Genomic DNA, 18,007 nt, shown 5'->3' on the forward strand with positions numbered 1-18,007 from the left:
TTCATGCTTCTCCATTCTTCTGATGCTTTACTAAGAATGTCTTCCACTTCTATCCAGGTTAATACGAAGGATGTAAAGTCTCCATTTTTTTTAATAGCTGAATAGTATTCCATGGTATACATATACCACAGCTTGTTAATCCATTCCTGAGTTGGTGGGCATTTAGGCTGTTTCCACATTTTGGCGATTGTAAATTGAGCTGCAATAAACAGTCTAGTACAAGTGTCCTTATGATAAAAGGATGTTTTCCTTCTCGGTAGATGCCCAGTAATGGGATTGCAGGATCAAATGGGAGGTCTAGCTTGAGTGCTTTGAGGTTTCTCTATACTTCCTTCCAAAAAGGTTGTACTAGTTTGCAGTCCCACCAGCAGTGTAAGTGTTCCCTTCTCTCCACATCCACGCCAGCATCTGCAGTTTTGAGATTTTGTGATGTGGGCCATTCTCACTGGGGTTAGATGATATCTCAGGGTTGTTTTAATTTGCATTTCTCTAATATATAGAGATGATGAACATTTTTTCATATGTTTGTTAGCCATTCGTCTGTCATCTTTAGAGAAGGTTCTATTCATGTCTCTTGACCATTGATATATGGGATTGTTGGCTTTTTTCATGTGGATTAATTTGAGTTCTCTATAGATCCTGGTTATCAAGCTTTTGTCTGATTGAAAATATGCAAATATCCTTTCCCATTGTGTAGGTTGTCTCTTTGCTTTGGTTATTGTGTCCTTAGCTGTACAGAAGCTTTTCAGTTTAATGAAGTCCCATTTGTTTATTTTTGTTGTTGCTGTAATTGCCATGGCAGTCTTCTTCATGAAGTCTTTCCCCAGGCCAATATCTTCCAGTGTTTTTCCTATGTTTTCTTGGAGGATTTTTATTGTTTCATGCCTTAAATTTAAGTCCTTTATCCATCTTGAATCAATTTTTGTGAGTGGGGAAAGGTGTGGGTCCAGTTTCAGTCTTTGACATGTAGACATCCAGTTCTTCCAACACCATTTATTGAATAGGGAGTCTTTCCCCCAAGGTATGTTCTTGTTTGGTTTATCGAAGATTAGGTGGTTGTAAGATGTTAGTTTCATTTCTTGGTTTTCAATTCAATTCCAAGTGTCTATGTCTCTGTTTTTGTGCAAGTACCATGCTGTCTTGAGCATTATGGCTTTGTAGTACAGACTAAAATCTGGTATGCTGATGCCCCCAGCTTTATTTTTATTACTAAGAAGTGCCTTAGCTATACGGGTTTTTTTTCTGATTCCATACAAAATGCAGCATCATTTTTTTCAAATCTTGAAAGTACGATGTTGGTATTTTGATAGGAATGGCATTGAATAGGTAGATTGCTTTGGGAAGTATAGACATTTTAACAATGTTGATTCCTCCCATCCATGAGCATGGTATGTTCTTCCATTTGTTAATATCCTCTGCTGTCGCGGACCGCCAGTCGATGGGCCTCAGTCCGAGGGTGCTCAGGGTGAACGGTACAGGTTGGTTGAAAAGGTCGACGCAGGATGAAATGACAAACTGCCACACACCACGAATGATGAAGAAAGCAGCTGTACTTTACTGATTTTTTAAGTCTGGTATTTATACATTTTCTTCCCAGGGTTTAAACAATGTAATCATTATTTTGCTTATGCTTGTAAATTATCTTTGTGTCTCCATATGTGGTTTATCATGCACTATATATTTTCAAGGTTTTGCTCTCTGGAGGGAGGTGGTTTTATCAGTAACACTTGGTTGCTTCCCCTTATCTAGGAATGTCAAGGTTTGTGACTTCTCTTAGTTCTGTAATTGGTCTCAGTTTCTTATGATCTCTTTTAAAAACAGCTGAACATATTCTTTTATGTATAATGTTTGACTACTCCTATATATATTCTATGTATTTTTGCTCTAATTAGTAACTATATTTTGATTTATTGTTTGTTAAACATTAAACTACTCTATTGATTTGTGTTACATATGAAAATTAGTGAAGTAAGATGTTTTTCTAAGTAAAGTTTTACTAATTAGTGAAGTAAGATGTTTTTCTAAGTAAAGTTTTACTGCAGGAGGTGATAGTGTATGTCATGTTGGAACATCTTGTTTGCCGTGCCTGCATTGTCTCAAGTCACTGACATTTATGGTAGGGACGTGCTGTTGTGCAGGCTCTCTTGGAGCCACTGAGTTCAGCACAGCCATTCTTGCTGTGTTTAATTGTGGATCAGTAAGTCATTATGTTTATTCTTAGTTTCTCAAAACAATCAGGCATTCAACTGAACAGACAGGTTTCAGAGCAAAGGTTTTTTAGGCTTTTATGCCGCACCTCGTGAGTCATTACGTTCAAACAAAGGCATGCTAGGCAACTTATGCGCTGCTGTCGCAAACCAGGGGTGCTGGGGGTTTCGCTCCGGGGAGCACATACCACCTACTCACGCATTTTATAATGCGGACAGCGCCACCTCACCACGGCTTGATGCCGGGGGTGCGGCACTCTGCTATTTCCTTTCTGAGGATTTCATAATTTTCTTTATAGAGGTCCTTCACCTCCTTCGTTAGGTACATTCCTAGGTATTTCATTTTCTTTGAGACTATGGTGAAGGGAGTTGTGTCCTTAATTAGCTTCTCATCTTGACTGTTATTGGTGTATACAAAGGCTACTGACTTGTGGACATTGATTTTATATCCTGAAACATTACTGTATTTTTTGATGACTTCTAGGAGTCTTGTGGTTGAGTCTTTGGGGTTCTCTAAGTATAAGATCATGTCGTCAGCAAAGAGGGAGAGTTTGACCTCCTCTGCTCCCATTTGGATTCCCTTGATTTCCTTGTCTTGCCTAATTGTATTGGCTAGAACTTCCAGCACTATGTTGAATAGTAAAGCTGACAGAGGACAACCTTGTCTGGTTCCAGTTCTAAGAGGAAAAGCTTTGAGTTTTACTCCAGTCAGTAAAATATTAGCTGTGGGTTTGTCATAGATAGCTTCAATCAGTTTTAGAAACGTGCCACCTATGCCTATACTCTTCAGTGTTCTAATTAGAAAAGGATGCTGGATTTTATCAAATGCTTTTTCTGCATCTATTGAGAGGATCATGTGATCTTTATTTTTGCCTCTGTTAATATGGTGGATAATGTTTATGGACTTGCGTATGTTAAACCAGCCTTGCATCCCTGGGATGAAGACTACTTGATCATGATGAATGGCTTTTTTGATGATAAGCTGTAATCTATTGGCTAGGATTTTGTTGAGAATTTTTCCATCTATGTTTATGAGTGAGATTGGTCTGAAATTCTCCTTTTTGTTTGGGTCTTTTCCTGGTTTTGGTATCAGGGTGATGTTTGCTTCATAGAATGTGTTGGGGAAGATTCCTTCTTCCTCAATTTTTTGGAATAATTTCTGCAGTACAGAAATAAGCTCTTCCTTGAAGGTTTGATAGAATTCTGGAGTGAAGCCATCTGGACCAGGGCATTTTTTGGTTGGAAGATTTTTTATTGTTTCTTTGATCTCGGTGCTTGAAATTGGTCTGTTCAGGAGCTCCATTTCTTCCTGGCTAAGTCTAGGGAGAGGGAGTGATTCCAAATATTGATCCATTTCCTTTACATTGTCAAATTTCTGGGCATACAGTTTCTGGTAGTATTCAGAGATGATCTCTTGTATCTCTGTGGGATCAGTTGTTATTTCCCCTTTATCATTTCTGATTGCGGTTACTAGACATTTTACTTTTCTATTTCTCATTAGTCTGGCCAATGGTTTATCTATTTTATGTATTTTTTCAAAAAACCAACTCCTTGTTTCATTAATTTTCTGAATGATTCTTTTGTTTTCAATTTCATCGATCTCTGATTTGATTTTGGATATTTCTTTTCTTCTACTGAGTTTAGGCTTAGATTGTTCTTCTTTTTCTAAATCCATAAGATCTCTTGTGAGATTGTTGATGCGCTCTCTTTCTGTTTTTCGAATGTAGGCATCTAAAGCGATGAATTTTCCTCTCAAAACTGCTTTTGCAGTATCCCACAGGTTTTGGTAGCTTGTGTCTTCCTTGTTGTTATGCTCAAGGGAGCTAATGATTTCCTGTTTTATTTCTTCCTGCACCCATCTGTTATTCAACAGAAGATTGTTTAATTTCCATACCTTTGTGTGGGGTCGAGCGTTTTTGTTAGAGTTGAGTTCCACCTTTAGTGTCTTACGGTCTGAGAAGATACAAGGTAAAATTTCAATTCTTTTGATTCTGTGGATATTTGTTTTGTGTCCCAGGATATGATCAATTTTGAAGAATGTTCCATGGGGTGATGAGAAGAATGTATATTCTTTATCTTTGGGATGGACTGTTCTATATGCGTCTATCAAGCACAGTTGTTCTAGGGTCTCATTTAAATCTCTTATATCCTTGTTTAATTTCTGTTTAGAGGATCTGTCCAGCTCTGTAAGAGGAGTGTTAAGGTCCCCTGTTATTATTGGTATTATCAGGTATCATGTGGCTCAGACTGAGTAAGATCTGTTTCAAGAATCTGGGAGCATTTAAATTGGGTGCATAAATATTTAGAATTGAAACATCTTCTTGTTGTATTTTTCCTTTATAAATAAATATAAGGGAAATATAAAGTGACCATCTTTGTCTTTTTTGACTTTAATTGCTTTAAATCCACATGAATCTGAAAATAAGATTGCAACTCCTCTTTTCTTCTGAATGCCATTTGCCTGAAAAATTGTCTTCCAACCCTTGACTCGGAGCTTTAATTTGTCTTTTGAAGCCAGGTGTGTTTCTTGCAGACAGCAAATGGATGGCTTGTGTTTTTTAATCCAGTCAGCCAATCTATGTCTCTTCAGTAGGGAATTCAAGCCATTAACATTTATTGAGATAATTGATAAGTGTGGTAGCATTCTATTCATCTTATTTTGTGAGAGTCCATTGCTTAGTTTTATCTTTTGCATCATTGTGGAAGTTAGGTTCTGTCCTTTAATTTTTGAGTTCTTACTTTGCTGCTGATCCATGTGGTGATCAGTGTGCAGAACAGGTTGAAGTATTTCCTGTAGAGCTGGTCTTGTGTGGCGAATTTTCTCAATGTTTGTATATCCATAAATGATTTGATTTCTCCGTCAATTTTTAAGCTTAGCTTAGCAGGGTACAGAATTCTGGGCTGGAAATTGTTCTGTTTAAGTAGATTAAAGGTAGATGACCATTGTCTTCTTGCTTGGAAAGTTTCATTAGAGAAGTCTGCCGTCAGTCTGATGGATTTGCCCCTGTAGGTCAACTGGCGCTTACTGCTGGCAGCTTGCAGAATCTTTTCTTTTGTCTTGACTTTGGACAGGTTCATCACAATGTGTCTTGGAGAAGCTCGGTTAGAGTTGAGGCGACCTGGGGTCCGATAGCCCTCTGAAAGCAGTGTGTCAGAATCTTTGGTGATATTTGGGAAATTTTCTTTTATAATATTCTCTAGTATGGCTTCCATTCCTCTGGGGCGTTCTTCTTCCCCTTTTGGGATTCCTATCACTCGTATATTGGAACGCTTCATAAAGTCCCATAATTCTGACAGTGAATGTTCTGCTTTCTCTCTCTTCTTTTCTGCCTCTTTTACTATCTGAGTTATCTCAAGAACTTTGTCTTCTACCTCTGAAATTCTTTCTTGTGCATGGTCTAAACTGTTGCTGATACTTTCCATCTTTAAGTTCCCTAATTGACTGTTTCAGTTCCTTCAGCTCTGCTATATCCTTTTTATATTCTTCATATCATTCATCTCTTATTTGATTCTGTTTGTGCATTTCCTTTTGGTTATTTTCCACTTTATTAGCAGTTTCCTTCATTGTTTCCATCATTTCTTTCATTGTTTTCATCATGTGTATTCTAAATTCCCTTTCTGTCATTCCTAACATTTCTTTACAGGTGGAATGCTCTGCAGTAGCTACCTCATGGTCCCTTGGCGGGGTTGTTCTGGACTGGTTCTTCATGTTGCCTGGAGTTTTCTGCTGATTCTTCCTCATGAGTGATTTCTTTTATCTGTTTCCTTGCCCTAATTTTCCTTTGACTTCCTCTTGCTCTTTAAGTTCTCGTGCCTGTGGACTAAGGGTTAGATGAGTCCTTTTGGTAGAGGACCAGAAGGGTGAGAAGGTTGAAGAGCAAGAAAGGGATGAAAGAAAGGAGGACCAAGTGAAAAGAAAAAAAAAATAGAGAAAGGAGAGGGGATGGGTAAAAGGAATATTGGCAAAAAGAAGAGAGGCACAGAAATAGGGAGACAGAGCAATATAGGTGTACAGTAGGGTACTTTGACACAACCTTAAAAAAAAACCACCTTCTGGGAGTGCCCAGTCAGGTGGTTCCCTTGAGGTCAGCAGCTCTTTGCTAACCTGGTCAGACACAGTACCCCACCTCCACCAAGCAGAGAGGAAAGACAAAAATGGTGTAAATCAAACCAAAACAAGCAAACAGAAAACTTTACGGGATAAAATTGGGTGAAAAACCAAATAATAGCAGTAGAAACAGTAGCAAAAATGAAGTTCTAGTTATTAAAAAAGGCAACAATGGGAAATTATAATTAAACTAGAATAATTGAGAAAGAAAAAAGATCTGTACAGAAAAGGTTGAAATTAAAAAACAAAACAACATCAAAATAAACAGAAAAACCAACCAAACAAAAAACAAAAAACAAACAAACAAAGAAAAAAAAAACAACCAAAAACAAAGCTGTATTATGTATATGTTGTTGAATATTGTCTGGGCAACACGTGGTCTTCTGGGGTATGATATGTTAATCACAGTTCTGATACAACTGGAGGCTGCTGATTTCTCAAACACCCTAAATCTCTCTTCAGCCCACTTAAAAGGCACTTTGAACTTGTAATCTTACTGAGCAGAATCCTTCCCAGGATAGTGTTTGTGACTGGAATCACTGCTGAAGTGGCTATCCACTTACCCAGTGTGCCAGAACCGGTCTCACTGTGCCCCTGAGGGTTAGGGCTGCAAGGCAGCTCAGATCCCACCCTTAGGCTACTTGGTCGCTGGGTTACCAGCTCCCACCCAATTCTAGCTCTGCGACCCTGAGGGCGGAGCTTGCTGGGCCAGATCGCTCACAATGGCTCCCTGTGACCCCCAGCCAAACACTATTAGCTCTGTCTGGCTCAGCGGCTCAGACTGGAGCCCTAGACAATGGCCAAAGTTCTCCGCACTCCCGCTCAGGCTCTCCCCAAGGCAGTTCAACTGAATGCCAAGTCCAAAGACACCAAAACATTTCACAGGTAAGGCCTTTCCGGTTTGCAGTCTCGCTGCTACTGAAATTACAGTTGCGGGCGGGTTTAGACAGATTGAACACACGCTACCACTTGCCGGTTTTCCACTGTTTTAGTCCTCCTCTTGGGGTCCAGAAGTCTCTCGCTGACTCCCTGTATCCTCACAGGGGTGATGATAGGCAGATCCCACCAGCCAGAGATGCCTGGAGTCCTATCTCCCTGGACTCACAGTGCCCAGATGCAAGGAAGCTATTACTTGGCCGCCATCTTGCTCTCCTCCCCCAATTTAGGATCTTCCACATAAATTAATATTAAATCTTTCAACACACAAATAAAAGATACCTCTTAATTTAGGTCTTCCTTAGTTTTTCTCAGCAATATTTTGTAGATTTTTTCTGTACGAGTCTTCCCTATCTTTTGTCAGATGTTATCTCTAAGTATTTTGTATTCTTAATGCTATTATAAATGATATTATTTTAAAATGTCAATTTCCAATTGCAATTGAAAAAATACAGTTGTTTCTGTGTATTGAACTTGTATCATCTGAAAATGACAGTTTTATTTCTTTTCATTTTTTCCGACTTTAGTTTTCTTTCTCTATATGTACATATGTGTATATATATTTATTTATGAAGTTATATATAATACATAATACATAATTTAAAATTCTTACTGTCTTATTTTTGATAATTTATGTTTCTATGTTACATTCACTAATCTTTTCTTCTGTGATGTCTAACCTGCCATTAATCCTATTCAACAATTTTTTTTAAAACAATCTCACTCTGTCACCCTAGCTAGAGTGCAATGGCATCAGTATAGCTCACTGCACCCTCAAACTCCTGGGCTAAAGTGATCCTCCTACCTCAACCTCCCCAGTAACTGGGACTACGGGCATGTGCCACTGTACTAGGCTAGTTTTTCTATTTTCAGTAGGGACAGTGTCTCACTTTTGCTCAGGCTGGTCTCAAACTCCTGAGCTCAAATGATTCTCCTGCCTCGGCCTCTCAGAGTGCTAGGATTACAGGTGTAAACCACTATACCCAGCCCATTCAATAATTTTTTTCCTCCCATGTTGTCTTAGCCCATTTTGTCTCCAGAATTCTGGAGACTATAAAATCTATAATAAACAAAAATTTTTTGGCTCAAGGTTCTGGAGGCTGGGAAATCCAAGAGCATGGCACCAGCATCTGGCAAGGAACTTCATGTTGTGTTATCCCATGGCAGGAAGCAGAATGTCAAGGGAAGCTGAGAGCAAGTGGGTAAGAGAGGGCCAAACTTGCTTCTACATCTAAGCCACTTTAACAGTAAATAACATGTTCATAACAACATTAATCTATTCATGAAGGCAGAGCCATCATTACCCATCATCTCTTAACAGCCCCACCTCTCAACACTGTTGCATTGGGGATTAAATTTCCAGCACATAAAATTGGGGAGGCACATTCAATCATAGCACATATCATAGTTTTTATTTCTAGAAATTCAGTTTTTTTTTCCTTTCCCATGTCTCTATTTAACTTTTTAAATATAAGGAATATAGTCAAAATAATGATTTTAATGTCCTTAACCTGCCAATTTAAGTATCTGTGTCAGTTCCAGGTCAGTTTTGATTGATTTGTTTTTTCCCCTCATTATGAGGAATTAATAACTATTGGAACTAACCCCTGAATGAGATAAAAATATATCCTAGTATAACAATTGATTAGCAGGTCTAAAATTAAACAGTCCAAATTACAACATAAAATCAGAAGATCCGTGAGAAATGTTTTCAAACAGAAGACAGATATATTATGAATTGATTGTCAAGAACCTGGAAGTACTAAATATGCTATTGATAAGAGGAAAGTAAAATTAATCTCTATCAATGAAAAGTAACATCAGCAAGAGAAAAGTAAAAGTACATATGAGAAAATTGTGTTAGGAAAATGAAGTAAATTATGATTTGAACAATTGATGGAAATGAAGAAGCAGGACTTTCTGAAATAATAAAGCAAAATTTCATATATTTCAGGAAGACCAAGAAGACCCACGAATGTTTGCTATTCATGTAGACTTTCTTCAGGTTTGTCATAATTAGTAGAGACAATCATATTCCTGGGATTTATTTAGTTTTCTTCCTTGGAACTAAATTGTCTTTGTTATAGGTTATCTTTTTTTTTTTTTTTGTAGAGACAGAGTCTCACTGTACCGCCCTTGGGTAGAGTGCCGTGGCGTCACACGGCTCACAGCAACCTCTTAACTCTTGGGCTTACGCGATTCTCCTGCCTCAGCCTCCCGAGCAGCTGGGACTACAGGCGCCCGCCACAACGCCCGGCTATTTTTTGGTTGCAGTTTGGCCGGGGCTGGGTTTGAACCCGCCACCCTCTGCATATGGGGCCGGCGCCCTACTCACTGAGCCACAGGCGCCGCCCTGTTATAGGTTATCTTTTTTCTTCAGAGCAGCCTTTTCCAATTTGTTTCCTACAAAGTTTCCAACTTTTTACTTGTTTTAAAAACAAAAAAAAAAAATTGTTGTTGCTGTTCTTTATCTTTAGTGGTACTTTAGAATGCTTACAGACCATTGATGAAGTATTACTTCTTGGAAATTTAAACTTATACCCATTAAGAAACACACGTTAAAACACTCTTGCAATCACTCAAACATTTTAATGTTTTTTTCTTAATATTTATTGTTAACTTCAAAGAGAAATTTTGGGATGGAATAGTTCTTGTTTTGAAGAAATCATTTTCTGAAGTTCATTGATGCCTAAGTTTCCCTTTTAGTTTGTTTTTCCTGTCAGATTCAAATAAAATTATGTCTCATAGACTTATTTATAAAGGAGAGAAGAAAGATGTATTGACTTTCTCTGGGGCAGGACATTTATCATTTATTTATTTTCTTCCATTCTTCTCTTCCAAGTGCTACATTTCATTAATAAAATCTGAGATTTTTATATACAGATTATTTTTGTTAATATCTTCTAGATTGTTTATCATCTTTCTAACTAAAGAGTTATATTTGGCATTATTTTACTTTTAATAAAGGTGAGTAGCAATTATTTTTAATTTTAAGGTATTGTAGGTAGTTTTCCCTGTGAAGCAGACAGTGAGATGCATCCCAGTTCAGCTGGTCCCTCTGCCCCATCCTGCTTTCCAGGACTATTGTTATTCCTAGGTAAGATTTCCCAGCTCTGTCCTCTTGTACTATTCCCAACACCCTGCAATTGACACAACCCTCCCTGGTTCCTGTAATTTTGGTGTTTTCAATTTGTCCTTCAGTTTTCTGCAGTATCCAGTCTGCTGATCCTTTATTTTGTGACTGTTTTTAATTGTCACAATTATGATTTGTTTCTTTTAAATCTCCATGGAATCTTTTCTTCTTTTGTATTGCTTTCTCTTTATTACTATTGACTTTAGTTTCATAGATACAATGCCCTTTCCTGAGAATTACAAAAGAAACAAGAATATTTGGGGTACATTTCTTCTTCAAAGATCATTTTTTTTCTCTATTAGATTAATCCCCATGTGTGGATTATGTGTGCATTTTACAGAACTACATTTTAATTAATCAATTAGCTTTTTAGCTGTTATCTCTTTGTATTACATTTTAGTGGTTGCTACAGGGTTTACAATATACATCTGCGATTTTTCCCTGTCTATTTTGAGTTGATACAGCCCTCTTTCATATGAAACGTAGAACTCTTTTAACTGTGCAGGTGCATTTATTTCCATTCCTATTATTTGTGCTACAGTTATTATATGTATTACATTTACATAATTTACAATCTCTAACAAAGTGTTAGTTTTTTCTTTAACCAGTTCTATGTATTCTAAAGAAATTAAGTTGAATAAGTAGTCCTATGCAGTTGCCAGTTGCTTGCTGTTTCTAATGATCTTCATTCCTTCCTGAGGATTTGATTTTTATTTGGTTTCACTTTCCTTCAGTTAGAACAACTTTCTTTATAATTTTTTATAGTGCACATCTGCTGGCAACAAGTTATTTTAATTTTTTATTCTTCCTTTTTCTTGAAGAATATTTTTGCTGGATGTAGGATCCTGAGTCCCCATGATTTTTCCTTTATCTGTGGTATTCAGCGGTTTGACTACCATGCTCCTAGGCATGACTTTCTTTGTGTTTATTCTGCGTATGCTTGAGTTGCCTAAGGGTGAAGCTGTATGTTTTCACTTAAAATGGGAAAATTCTGGCCATTATGTTTTCAATTTTTTTTTATGCCCCATTTCCACACTTCTCCTTTTAGAACTCCAGTTACATGTATGTTAGACCATTTGATATTTTCCCAGGAGTATCTGAAACTCTGTTCTTTTTTCCCTAATTCTTTCTCTCTTATTTCTTCAGGTTTGATAATTTCTACTAAACTATCTTCCAGTTAAAGGATGGTTTCATTTGTCCATGTGTCATTAAGTCTATGCTATAAATTTTTGAAATGTTTACTTTTTCAGTTTTCGAATTTAGACTTGGCTTTCTTTCTTTCTTTCTCTCCTCCTTTTCCCTCTCCCCTTCCCTTCCTCATCCTCTCCCTCTTCTTCCTCCTTTTCCTCCTTCTTCTTCTGTCAGAGACAATATCCCAGACTGGAGAGCAGCATCCTGTTCCTAGCTCACTGCAGCCTCAAATTCAAGGCTCAGGTGATCCTCCCACTGTGGCCTCCAAAGCACTAGGATTACAGACATGAGCTACCATGCTGGGCCTAAATTTGGCTTTTAAAATGTAGTTTCTACTTCTCTGGTGAGATTTTCTGTTGTTTTATTCATTGCAATTATATTCTTCATTACTTCTTGAAGTATAATTATAATAGCTACTATTCCAACATTTGGGTCATCTTGGAGTTGCTCTCTATTGTTTTTCTTTTTTCTCTTTAGAATAAGTCACATTTTCCTCATTCTTTGTATGTTGAGTAATTTTGCATTATTTATTTATTTTTTTGAGATAGAATCTCACTTTGTCACCCTTGGTAGAGTGCCATGGCATCATCACTCATAGTAACCTCAAACTCTTGAGCTCAAATGATCCTCTCACCTCAGACTCCCAAGTAGCTGGGACTATAGGTGCTCACCACAACGCCCGGCTATTTGTAGAGTTGGGGTCTCGCTCTTGTTCAAGCTGGTCTCAAACTCTTGAGCTCAGGCAATCCACCTGCCTTGTCGTCCCAGAGTGCTAGGATTACAGGCACGAGCCACTGCACTTGGCCTTTAATTTTGCATTTTATTCTGGACATTGTTAATATAGATGTGAATTCTGTCATGTTCTTCCAAACATTTATTTCTCTGGTATTATTTTAGTAGGCAATTGACCTGACTGCTACCTCTACTAAAAATAGGAAAATTAGCTGGAGGTTCTATAGGTAGTCCCAGCTACTTGGTAGGCTGAGACAAGAGAATCTCTTGAGCTCTGGAGTTTGAGGTTGCTGTGAGCTATTATGCCATAGCACTCTAGCTTGGGGCAACAGAGTGAGACTCTGGTTAAAAAAAAAAAAAGCAAGAAACAAACTTTGTTTTTTATGTAGCAATTCAAATCTCAGTTCATTTCTTTTATCTTTAGTTGGAATTTTACTGCACAGATATGTGGTTCAGGAGTCAACCACAGATTGAGGCAGAATTTATACACAGAATTTGTAGCCCCCCCTTCTGACTTGATTCATCCCTCAATTTTCAGTGGCTATGGTTTCTCCAACACTGTCTTTTCATTTTTCAGACCACATGGATTGTGATGTTCCAGTAGAGTTTTAGCTGCTTTTAATAGCTGATGAGTACGGCTTGCTTTTAGGCTAAATCTTCATCATGTGCTCACTTCTTTTTTGTAAGTTTTAACACTCCTCCAGAATCTACCCATTTTTTTTTTTCACTCTCAAGTGCCTTCAGATACTTTACTTTTCATATTTTGTACATAGTTGATAGCTGTTCTCCTTAGAATTGGACCTTACTTTGTCATACCTTAATTGGAACCAAATTCCTTTCTTTTGAATTGCAGACTCTTCATAAAGGTCTGGTAATTTCTTTCTTCTTCCTTAGGCAGTCAGCTTATGTTTGTTAATTATTAGCTAACTGTAAAATATGAGTTGGAATGAGTTCTTTAAGAGATTGAGGCAATCTATTTCTCAATCCTCATTCTAAAATGAAGGGAAAAGTGTAAATTGAACAGTTTACTTATATTACAAATCTCCATTATTAGTATAGGGATGCTGAAGTCTCAAGGGAGTGAAAAGGCAGCTGGAGCCAGGAGCAAAATCTGTAGGGAATTTTGTCTCTGTGCCAAATGGATTTCTTTTCTGTATTTGAGATGCAATAACCTTGGCAGTGTCCCTGATTTTTATCTGGTGGGTGACCTATGCCAGATGTTATATTGGAACTAAGCCTCACCTATACTCAGTTCAGTATATGAAATAACTTTCTAACAATTAAAGCTTTTATAAATAGTGAGTTTCCTCTTACCATAATCATCTAAGTCAGAGCTTGATGATCTTCTATAGTAGCATTACCTCTACTCTTACTACAAAGGGTAGAGGGAGACATTATTATTTCCTTTCTGGCACACAGTAGGCACTCAATAGCTATGGGTTGCATAAACAAATATTTGTTGAATTAATGGTAGGAATTAAAAGAGAGGTTTCCCTCTTTTTAATTAAAAGAGAGGTACATTTTTGGATTCTGAGGAGCAGAAATTAAACAGTTAGGATAAATAGCACCAAATGTCTTTAATTTAGAATATTTTGGTGAGAGGAAGCGTGGCTACTTTAGAAGAAAAGCAATGATTTGATTACGATTAGTTAACATGAAACAATTGAAACAATTAGCATATGGAATTGGCTGCTGTAATACCTATTTTTAAATAATTTCAAACTATCATGGAAGAGAAATTTGGAGCAGGGTGAGATGGCTCATGGCAGACCCTCTGCCCCTAGATGGGTAAAACTTTGCATCTTTCTCTTGCTATTTCTTTATGCTCTTAAAGGAAAGGCTACCTGTTGGTTTATTGCACAATTTGAACATTCAAACTGGTGCTCCTTTGCCTTCTAACCTAGCTACCAAATGATTGTTATAAACAGTGAAAAAATCTTATTTTCTACTGAGGAGAAATAGAATAGTGTTGGTCTTCATAAGTCCTTAGTCATGACTATGCTGCCATAGTCACACTCCAGAAGCACTGTACTCTATTTAAAGATGCAGACATTGACTTTTCAAAATCATTTCTAATACTTGTATAAGGTGAACTGGACACTAGAAGCTACCTGGAAGATTTGCATTACTCTGGAAACCTCACCCAGTTCCCACAGTGACTCCAATCACAGCTATTATCCAATTCACACCTCCAGACCCTGCCCTCACTTGTCAGGTGAATGAAGCAAGATAATATAATATATTGCACAATAGCATTCAGTAGGAAGTGTCCATTAAACGTTTGACTGGAGCAATGAGAAATGATCTATTTTATTCATCAGACACCTGGAAATTAAAATTAAATAGTTTCTCCATAATTCAAAGTTCTGCAGACAGATGTTTATAAGCTTTGGTAGGAAGGTGAGGGATAGTATTCTCAAAAAATATTAGCTGCCCTTTAAACATACTTGATATGTGCCAGACTACTTCTCAAATCCTCTATGTGCATTATTTCATGGATACCTTATAATTATATCCTATGAGCTAGGAGTAATCCTCATTTTACAGAGAAGAAACTGAAACACAGCAAGATCGGGTAATCATCTCACAATCTCTTTCTCGGGAAGCTGCAGAGCTGAGGTCCAAACCCCACAGCACTTGGCTCCAAGTTCTGAGCCCTTAACAACTGGTCTCCCTCAGTAGACTGCTGTGGTGTCACAGCTCACAGCAGCCTCACATTCTGGGGCTTAAGCAATTCTCTTGCCTCAGCCTCCCAAGTAGCTAGTGGCTGCCACAATGCCCAGCTATTTTTTTTGTTGTTGTTGCAGTTGTTGCATTGTTGTTTAGCTGGCCAGGGCCAGGTTTGAACCTGCCAGCCTCCGTGTATGTGGCCGGCATTGTAACCACTGTGCTATGGGTGCAGAGCCCCGACCTCCCTTCTTTCTCCACCCCGCAATCTCTTCAACATCCCAAATCCAGCAAAGCCAAACAGTCCAAGGCATTCAAATTATTGGCCTTGTGGGCTTCTGCAACAGTTATGTATTTAGTCCTATTGTTTGTTGAGCATCTGCTATATTCATTATCTTTTTAAAATTTTAGTAAAATACCTATAATTTAAAATTCGTCATTTTCATCATTTTAGAGGGTACAATTTAATGGCATTAATAACATTCACCGTGCTGTATAATCATCATGATTTCCAAAACCCTTTTATCATCCCAAAACCCATTCTGTATCTCTTATACAACAACTCTCCTGAGTTGCCTCTGATGTGCCCTCTGATGTACTCTTTCTCTGTGAATTTGCCTACTCCAGATATTTCATGTAAATGGAATCATAAGTATTTGCCCTTTTGCATTTAGTTTATTTCATTTAGCATAATGTTTTCAAGATTCATCCATGTTGTAGAATGTATGCAATATTCCCCAGGGTATGTATATGCCACATATTATTTAGCCATTCATCTATTGATGTTAGGAGCCAACCTAAACGAATGACTAAATCAAGGCTGGGAATCAACCTTTCTGCAGTTATGAACAGTGTACTGAAAATATCTTTGTGTATTAGACTTTCGGATGGTTCTTGTGAGTCAATGGGTTCAGCTTATACTCTAGTCTCCTTTAGCAGCACGGAAGAGCTATCTTCTGAGATACCTTTACCACTTCCCTGGTTTCCCTATGTTCTTCCATGGAGTAGGAAGGTACCAGGGAGAGGGATGAATGGGTTATGACTTCTTCCTACTTTAGAATTTTCTAATTAGAGCCACAGTATTTATTTATCAGAGTTGGTCATTGGGAAGATACATTCATATGAAAAAGCCAATCTGTCATAGTCAACGTCAGTGACAAGTATCCACGGTGCCCAGTATTCTCAACCTGTAGTTCCTGGATGGATTGCAGGAGGTTCGAAGAAGCCTTTAAAATTATAAGCATGATGCTGTGTGTTTATGCAAATGTGCCTTTTTCTGAAGAGAGGGACCATAACTTTTATAGACTCTCGAAGACAGAATCTGAACAGTGAATGACTGCTGCTTGGGTTTCTATTAGCGCGCCTGCTCCTGCCTCTAACTGTATCACTATCTTGAGTTTCAGGTCGGGGATGGACCTTTTCTGATTCCAGAGTTTCCTGTTGCTCTTCTTCAGATCTCCACACTGGACCCTTTGGATGCTGACAGCAGCTCAGCCTGGGCACAATGTAGCCACAGCCTCTCAAGGTACTGTGTTTACAGTGGCCAGACAGTCCCCCTCCATAGGACAAATGGTCCCATCCAGGAGAGTCTAACTTCCTCTACTTTCTGGCTCATTGTGAGTCACCTCTGTACTTTTGTTTCTCTCTTTCAGGGCAATGTACTCTAACACACACTTGATAATTCCAAGGAAAGACTATCTGGCAAACTAATTCTCTTCATCAGTGTCAGAATGATAAACAATGAACACTGAAGACCTCTAGTCCAGCATCTATATTATCTTATCATAGTCCCCTTGAAATCTCCAGTGTTGAACTTCTATCATCCTTGCAAAAAGTCCATTCCATCGTTGGACAATTTTGTTGGCAATTATCTTCCAACAAAAGGTAGAGTTGTTCTCCTTCTTTTTCCGCATTGGCACCTGTTCTAATGATTGAACACAGCTCTCAACAAGTTGTTTTATGACATCTTCATGTCACGTTTTTGAGCCCCCTCATCTCACTCAACCTGAGAGCATCTATTTGTCTACAAGTACAAAGAGTGTTTTTCTCCACACCTCACAAGTTTCATGAAATGAGCCATGTCCATTAAGCCTCCCTGAAGTCATTTGTACTATAATTTGTGGGCGAGAGGGCTCTAGATGCTGAAGGAGTCATTGCTAATGTTATGTTTACACATTATGTGTATGTATGTGAATGTTTACATATGTTGTGTTTATACACATGTACCCAGACACATGTCTTCATCACTCATTATCTTTACTATCCCCATCTCAGGAATAACAGTGGGGGAATAATGAACTTATATATTCTAGTCCTATAGATTATGATTACTATGAAGGTACCAGATGATATGGTCTGTGCTTGGAGTTGAGTGGGGCACTCTCAAACTGCCTCCTTTTTAGTGGAGACTTAGAGAGATTATAAATTAAAGAAACAAGGAATCATAACATTATTTCACACTTTGGTGCTGTGGAATAAAAATTCATACTACTACGTATGGCTATTTAGTAATATCTTGTTTATAGAGGTTTTCATAGCACATTTTCCAACTGGAATTTTAACATGATACAAAGGAGCTTGTCCAGTTTAGGCATGTGTCTAAACAGTGATGATTTTTTTTAGAAGACAAATAATCTGCATTTTTGTAGCTCTTCCAGTTATAAAACATTATTTTCCTTACAGTAATCGTATAGGGTAGGCAGGGATCATTACCTTTCATTTTACAAATGAAGAAACAAAGCCTCAGAGAATTCAAGGAACTTTCCTAAAGCCGTAGGCCTGAGCAGCATTCCAGGCTTCAGATCCAGGCTTTGGATCCCAAGTCCTGGGTCTGATCTGCCATCACATAGTGGGGCGTGGGGAGCCAGGGGTGGAACTTCTAGGCTGCCCTTTTCCAGTTGGTACCAGAAGAGTAAGTAGCTGTAGGTGAGGAGTGTCAGAATTGCCCATCTCATGGCTTCCTGTATGAGATATCAGATAACTTTTTAATAATGAAAGTATAATTGACTGACATACAGTGAAATGTTGATTAGT

The sequence above is a fragment of the Nycticebus coucang genome, chromosome 16, assembly GCF_027406575.1.
Source record: "Nycticebus coucang isolate mNycCou1 chromosome 16, mNycCou1.pri, whole genome shotgun sequence".
Lineage (NCBI taxonomy): Eukaryota > Metazoa > Chordata > Mammalia > Primates > Lorisidae > Nycticebus > Nycticebus coucang.